Here is a 7117-nt window from a genome sequence, read left to right as displayed (position 1 = left end):
AAAGGTAAAGGGATGGGGAAACAGGATGCCGCGGCCTACTGGCGGGTCCGCGTCTTCCGTGACCAATTACTCACCTACAGGATGGGTCAAGGACTGTTGCACAGCCCGCTGGGGGATGCAAGCGTCCCTGCCTGTGAGGAACCCCCAGCCCTCCCCATGGCACATCTCACCATCGCAACGTTGGACACCCGGGGTTGTAGGATGGCTCTCCGCAGGTCCCAGGTGCTCTCCTTCCTTCGGGAGGGAGGGTACTCTGTGATTTTCCTGCAGGAGACCCATACGGATCTGACCGCTGAAGATAGTTGGCGGCTGGAGTAGGGGGACAGGGTCTACTTTAGCCATTCCACGATTCGGCAGGCTGGAGTGGTGACCCTGTTCTCCCCCGACCTACGCCCCGAGGTGCTAGGGGTCGCTGAGGCCGTGCAGGGTCGCCTGCTGCATCTCCGGGTCCATATAGAGGGGCTCGTGGTTAACCTTGTTAACGTCTATGCCCCGACATCGGACCTGGAGCGGCTGCAATTCTATCAGCAGGCATCCGTCTTCCTCGGCACCTTAGATTCTCATGAGTGCCTGGTCCTGGGAGGGGATTTTAATACCACCCTCGAGGAGCGAGACGGCTTGGGGACTGAGCAGTGCCCGGCCGCTGCGGACACCCTCCGGGAGATAGTTGAACATCACTCCCTAGTGGACATCTGGCGTGGAAGCCCATCGGTCGAGCCACTCCCGGTTGGACTGCATTTATCTATCACACTTCCATCTCTCATGAGCCCACTCCTCCAGCATTCGGCTGGCCCCATTTTCCGACCATCACCTAGCCACCGTGACAGCCTCCCTCTGTGTGGAGAGGCCGGGGTCGGCCTATTGGCATTTTAACAACAGCCCGTTGGAGGATGAGAGCTTCGTGACGTCCTTCTGGGAATTCTGGCTGGCCTGGCGAGGGCAGCGGCGTGCCTTTCTCTTGGCGCGACGATGGTGGGACCTGGGGAAGGTGCACGCCCGGCTTTTCTGTCGCAACTACACCCGGGGCACCAGCCGACGGAGAAATGCGGTGATAGAGCAGTTGGAAAGGGAGGTCTTAGAGCTGGAGAGGCATCTGGCCGCCAGCCCCGAAGACCCGCTCCTCTGCGGAGCGTGCCGGGAGAAGTGGGAGGACAAAGGACCCAGGGCACCTTTGTTTGATCCCGCATCCACATCCTTCGGGAGATGGATCGCGGCTCCCGCTTCTTCTATGCCCTGGAGAAAATGAGGGGAGCCAAGAAACACGTCACCTGCCTCCTGGAAGAAGATGGCACCCCCCTCACAGAACCACTTCTTCTATGCCCTGGAGAAAATGAGGGGAGCCAAGAAACACGTCACCTGCCTCCTGGAAGAAGATGGCACCCCCCTCACGGAACCGGCGGAGATGTGCGGGAGGGCCTGAGCCTTCTATGAAGTCTTTTCTCCCCGGATCCGACCGACCCTAGCACTTGCAGAGTGCTTTGGGAGGATCTCCCTATGGTCAGCATGAGCGATCAAGACCGGCTAGAGTTGCCTCTCACTCTGGCCGAGTTCTCGGAAGCCCTCCGTCATATACCCACCAATAAGTCTCCAGGCATGGACAGGCTGACCATGGAGTTCTACCGCATGTTTTGGGACGTCCTTAGCCCAGACCTAGTCACCGTCTGGGCTGAGTCTCTGCAGAGCGGAGTCCTCCCTCTCTTGTGCAGGTGAGCTGTGCTCACCTTATTGCCGAAGAAGGGGGACCTCCATGATTTACGAAATTGGCATCCCATCTCGCTCCTCAGCACGGACTACAAAATCGTAGTGAAAGCAATCTTGCTGTGGCTAGGGTCTGTGCTGGCGGATGTGATCCACCTAGACCAGACCTACACCATCCCAGACCGCAGTATCTTTGATAACCTATTTCTGGTTCGGGACCTTTTGGCACTCAGGCGTAGAGACGGTCTGTCATTCGCCCTCCTGTCCCTAGATCAGGAGAAGGCGTTCGATAGGGTGGACCATGGGTACCTCCTGAGCACTCTGCAGGTGTTTGGCTTTGGACCCCAGTTTGTGGGTTTTCTCCGGGTGCTGTACGCCTCTGCAGAGTGTCTGGTTAAGCTCAACTGGACCCTGACCAAACCGGTCAGCTTTGGGCAAGGAGTACTGCAGGGGTGTCCGCTCTCGGGCCAGCTGTACGCTCTGGCGATCGAGCCCTTCCTCTGTCTCCTCCGTAGGAGGTTGACAGGGTTGGTGCTGCGGGAGCTGGAGCTGCGGCTGGTCCTGTCAGTGTACGCTGATGACGTGCTCCTCGTGATCCAGGACCCCGGCGACTTGGCATGGATGGAGGCTTGCCAGACCATCTATTCGGCAGCCTCCTCTGCCCGGGTCAACTGGGTCAAGAGCTCTGGCTTGGCGGTAGGAGACTGGCGGCAGGCGAGCTCCCTCCCACCCGTGATTCAGACCATCCGGTGGAGCGCGGGTCCGCTGCTCTACCTCGGCATTTACCTTTCTGCCACGCATCCCTCTCTGCCGGAGAACTGGGAAAATTTAGAGGGTGGGGTGATAGAGCGGCTCCGGAAATGGACGGGACTACTCCGATGTCTCTCGCTCCAAGGGAGAGCGCTGGTGCTTAATCAACTAGTCCTGTCCATGCTCTGGTACCGGCTCAACACCCTGGTCCCGGCCCCGGGTTTCCTGATCAACCTCCGGATATCGATTCTGGGGTTCTTTTGGTCAGGAACACACTGGGCCCCTGTAGGGGTTCTTCATCTACCTCTGAGGGAAGGAGGACAGGGCCTGAAGTGTCTACACACTCAGGTCCGTGTCTTCCACCTCCAGGCCCTACAGAGGCTCTTCTATGGTGCAGGCAGTTCGGCGTGGAGCATATTGGCACACGCCATCTTGTGCCGCATCCGAGGGCTCCGATACAACCGGCAGCTCTTTTATCTCCGTCCGGGAGGTCTTCCGCAAGACCTCTCCGGGCTGCTGGTCTTCTACCAGTATCTCCTCTGGACTTGGAAACTGTTTTTAATGACCAGGCCCGTGGCGGCCACCGAGGGGGTAGATCTCCCCGCGGAGCCCCTGCTACACAACCCCCAGCTCCGTGTGCAGGTGGCGGAGTCCCGATATGTGTGCCAGAGCTTGATCCTGGCAGAAGTCATGAGAGTTGGAGACCTTCTGGACTACGACCGGGGAGACTGGCTGGATCCCCTGACACTCGCCCGGCGCATGGGGCTCTCCAGACCTCGTACCCCCGGCGCGTACTTCAGGAGGTGAAGGCAGCTTTGCTGCCCGCTGCTTGAGCTTACCTCGACCGGGTCCTGCTCGAGGGCACATCCCGCCCACCCTCTACCACAGGCCCGCCGGACTTTTTAATTGGACCCCTGCCCCGCAGATCCAATTGACCCCCCCACCCCTTCACTGCAAGCCAGCTGCATGAACTGCAGCTGGTACGCTTCCAAACCGTGCCAAGGAAACATCTATACACGCTCGCGCTCCACACCCTTCACGCCCTCACCCTAGTGTCCCGCCCCAACACAAAGTGGCGAGACCTTCTGCCACCTTTGGAGGGTGAGCAGCCCCGGTGGGCCAGCCTATACTCCACCTCGGTTCCGAGGCCCGTCGGGGACATCAGTTGGCGGCTCCTTCATGGAGCTGTGAGCACAGGCACGTACTTGGCGCAGTTCACCCCCATCCCAGATACTTGTCCCTTTTGTGGTGTGAGGGAAACCCTGGCGCACGTATATTTGGAGTGCGCCAGGCTGCAGCCCCTGTTCCAGATCCTCACAAATCTCCTATTACATTTTTGGTTGCATTTTTCCCCTCACCTTTTTATTTATGCACTCCCCATCCGTGGCCTCACAAAGTCGCGGGATCTCCTAGTTAACCTCCTCCTGGCCCTGGCTAAAACGGCCTATCCATAAAACCAGAGAGAGGAGGTTGGCCGATGGAGTTTCCTGTGACTGTGGGGCCGTTTTCCGATCCTCGGTCCGTTCACGTATCCGGGCGGAGTTCCTCTGGGCGGCGTCCAACGACTCCCTTGATGCTTTTGAGGAGCGGTGGGCACTGTCTGAGGTTCTCTGCTCGGTGTCCACGTCCGGGTTCCTAGATAGATCCCTGGAAAGTCACAAAAGGGTCAGCCCAACCAGCCCTTGGGCAGAAGCTGAATAAGCCACATCATAGCCAGCCCAATTACTGACACTGTGTTATTAGTGTTACCACAGGACCCAAATGAGACCTGGGACCCATCGTGCCAGGCACTGCCCAGACACACAGCCAGAGACAGGCCCTGCCCCAGCTGAGATTGGGGCCCCGTTGTACTGGGTGCTGCCCTGCCCCAAAGAGCTCAGAATCTCAATTGCCAAAAGGCAGGAGGAGAAACAGGCATGGAAGGGGTTCGTGACTTGCCCAAGGTCACACAGAGCCTAACAGAGCTAAGAAGAAAACCCAGGTGTCCTGAACAAGAGATGGAGCATCCCATACACCCCTCTTCATGCTGATCCAATGTTCATTCCCCTCCCACTGAAGAATCCTCTTTCCTTCTAACCTGAACTATGCAGACTTCCTCTGCCAAAAGTTGGCTTTTGCTCTGCCTGGGTACTGTCTGCTGGGTTCAAAGCCCTCTGCTCCCCAAAATCTCCCCCTGCCCCCAGGAGGGGCTGATAGTCACCCCTTAACCTTCTTTGGGAGTGCCAGATTTCCCAGTTTTACCTGGAAGCCAATTAGCCCTAAGTGCCGCGTTTCCCAGTAGATAAGACGAGCCTGTGCAATTTACCGAGCCACCGCCCTGCGGATTTGAGTGATTCGTTCCAAGGCCTTGCGTGATTGTTTTGTTGGCATTGGAGTGGGATTAGCCCTGAGCCCGGGTGGGAGGATGAATCATGGCACCGATCACCTTTTCCAGTGGCCGGGATTGCTGGGGGTTGGTGGATGGCTACGTGTGGGCTTGTGGAGAGTGGAACAGGCTGACTGGAGAGGGTTACTTATCAAAGCAGAAGAAAAAAAGGGGGGATTTGTAGAAATTTTGGGGATAAATTGGGCAGAGCTACAAGAGAACATGAGCGGACAGCATGGGACTCTGGGATCCAGGTGCAAGCCAACTGTCCATGGTCTCCCTGTGTGATACTATAAAGGAACGGCTCAGAGGGGACTTGATCCCGGTCCATCAGGGTCTCCCTGGGGAGAAGATTTCAGGGAGCAGAGGGTTCTTTAACCCAGCTGACAACAGCAGAGCAAGATCCAGCAGCTGGGAGCTGAAGCCAGACCAATCCAGACTGGGAATAAGGGGAACTGGCCCCAGGAATGACTTTCCAGGGATGGGGTGGATTCTCCCTCCCTTGGGGGTCTTTCCATAGAGATCAGGCATCTCTCTCTAAAAGCTCTGTTTTAGTTCACCCACCAGATATTGGCTTGAAATTTATGATGGGCGTGGGGGGGTTAAGGGCACACTGCAAAGGGGCAGCCTTAGTTCACTCTAGTTCAACCCCCAGATCTGGGCTGGAGGCAGGGGTCCCTGAGGGAGGTTCTCTGGCCTGGTCCATGCAGGAGGGCAAGCTGGCTGGGCAGAATGGTTTCTTTGGTTCTCAAAATCTATGACTCTACCAAGGGGACAATGATAAGGGTGCAAGCACAAGCAGGTGTATTATGGTAGCATTTAGTGACAGCAGTCATAGCTCTGTTGTACCAGGTGCTGTACAAAATGAGAAACACTCCCTGACCTGAAGAACTTACCTTCTGAATAGACATGGGTAGGAAGGGAAAGTGAGGCACAGGGAGATGAAGGGACTTGATCAAAGTCACAGGGCTGGGAATAGAACCAAGGAGAGCTGTGTCCGAACCTACTGCTCTGACCTTCAGCACCACACTATGGAAAGGATTACCCTACTTCTTGAGAGCACAGCTGTTTCCAGATCTGGGTTTAAAATTTTCCTTAACAGCCTAAGTCCTATTTTCCAAAGTGATTTAAAGCCAGATTGGGAAAGGTGTTTAGGTGCTTAATTCACGGCGCGTTCAGGCTCCTGGGTCAGTTAGGTGCATTGGGAAAAAAGGAGAACTACACCCTGAAACGCCTCAGGTGGTAGTGCTCAGCAAGGATAGATGAGGGCACCCTGAGTTGGTACTTAAATCTGCCCCTTTGTCTGTGGGGGGCTGGTGGGAAATTTTCCAAAAAAACATTCTTTCCATCAGAAAAATCCCATTTCCACCCTTTGGATGCAATTGTGTTTAGAAAAGAAAAATGGAAAGAAAAAAAAAGCGGTTTGATGGGGTTGAAAGGGAACTCTTTGCTCTTTCATTTTCACGTGACCTTTCCTTTCAAAATCGAGCTGATTTTAGATTTGACTATAAATAAGACTAAGATTTTGTCCTGAGTATTTTTAGTAAAAGTCACGGACAGGACGCAGGCAATAAAAAATAAATTACGGAAGCCCAAGCCCCGCTGCCCAGGGCCGATAGCTGGAGTCCTGCTGTGCAGGACTGAAGTTGCAGAAGTCACATAAAATCACGGAAGCCGTGACTGGCTCATAGCCTTAACCCTCAATGTTCACACACTGTAAACTAAGGGGGAAAGTCAGAATCGGAGTGGAACTTTTTGATTTTTATCTCAGCAGAACCGAACCGGATATCAGCATTTCCGTGGGGAATCAGAAGAAAAATTTCTCGGTCTCAGTAGTGAGACAGAATGTTCCAGCCAAACCAAATTGAAATTTCATGTTTCCATAGGGAGTTTTCTTGTTTTTGCTCCGATTCGGAATGAAAACCGGTCGGGATTTGCCTTGGGTTGGATAGTCTGGCTTTTGGCCAGCTCTAATCAGGATCCCACTTTTGGAATATTTTAACCCAGATCTTGAATCAGCTGCTGCCTAGAGCAGTGCTTCTCAAGCTATCTGATGTGGGGGACCGGCAATTTTTTCCCCAATATGCATGCAGACCAGCAGCCGATGGTTCGCGGACTGGCACTGGTCCGCGGACCACCACTTTGAGTAGCACTGGCCTAGAGCATTCAGATATTTCCTTGCAGTAGGCGGGATGTTGAACCCAGAACTCCTGGTCTAGGAAAGGATGAGGTGTGGGTGAATGTATGGGGCTGGGGAATGAGAATAGACACTATTGCATATTACCCTGGCCTTGATCCATTGCT

Source organism: Lepidochelys kempii, chromosome 24 (genome assembly GCF_965140265.1).
Source record: "Lepidochelys kempii isolate rLepKem1 chromosome 24, rLepKem1.hap2, whole genome shotgun sequence".
NCBI lineage: Eukaryota > Metazoa > Chordata > Testudines > Cheloniidae > Lepidochelys > Lepidochelys kempii.
Note: the sequence above shows the minus strand (reverse complement) of the source record.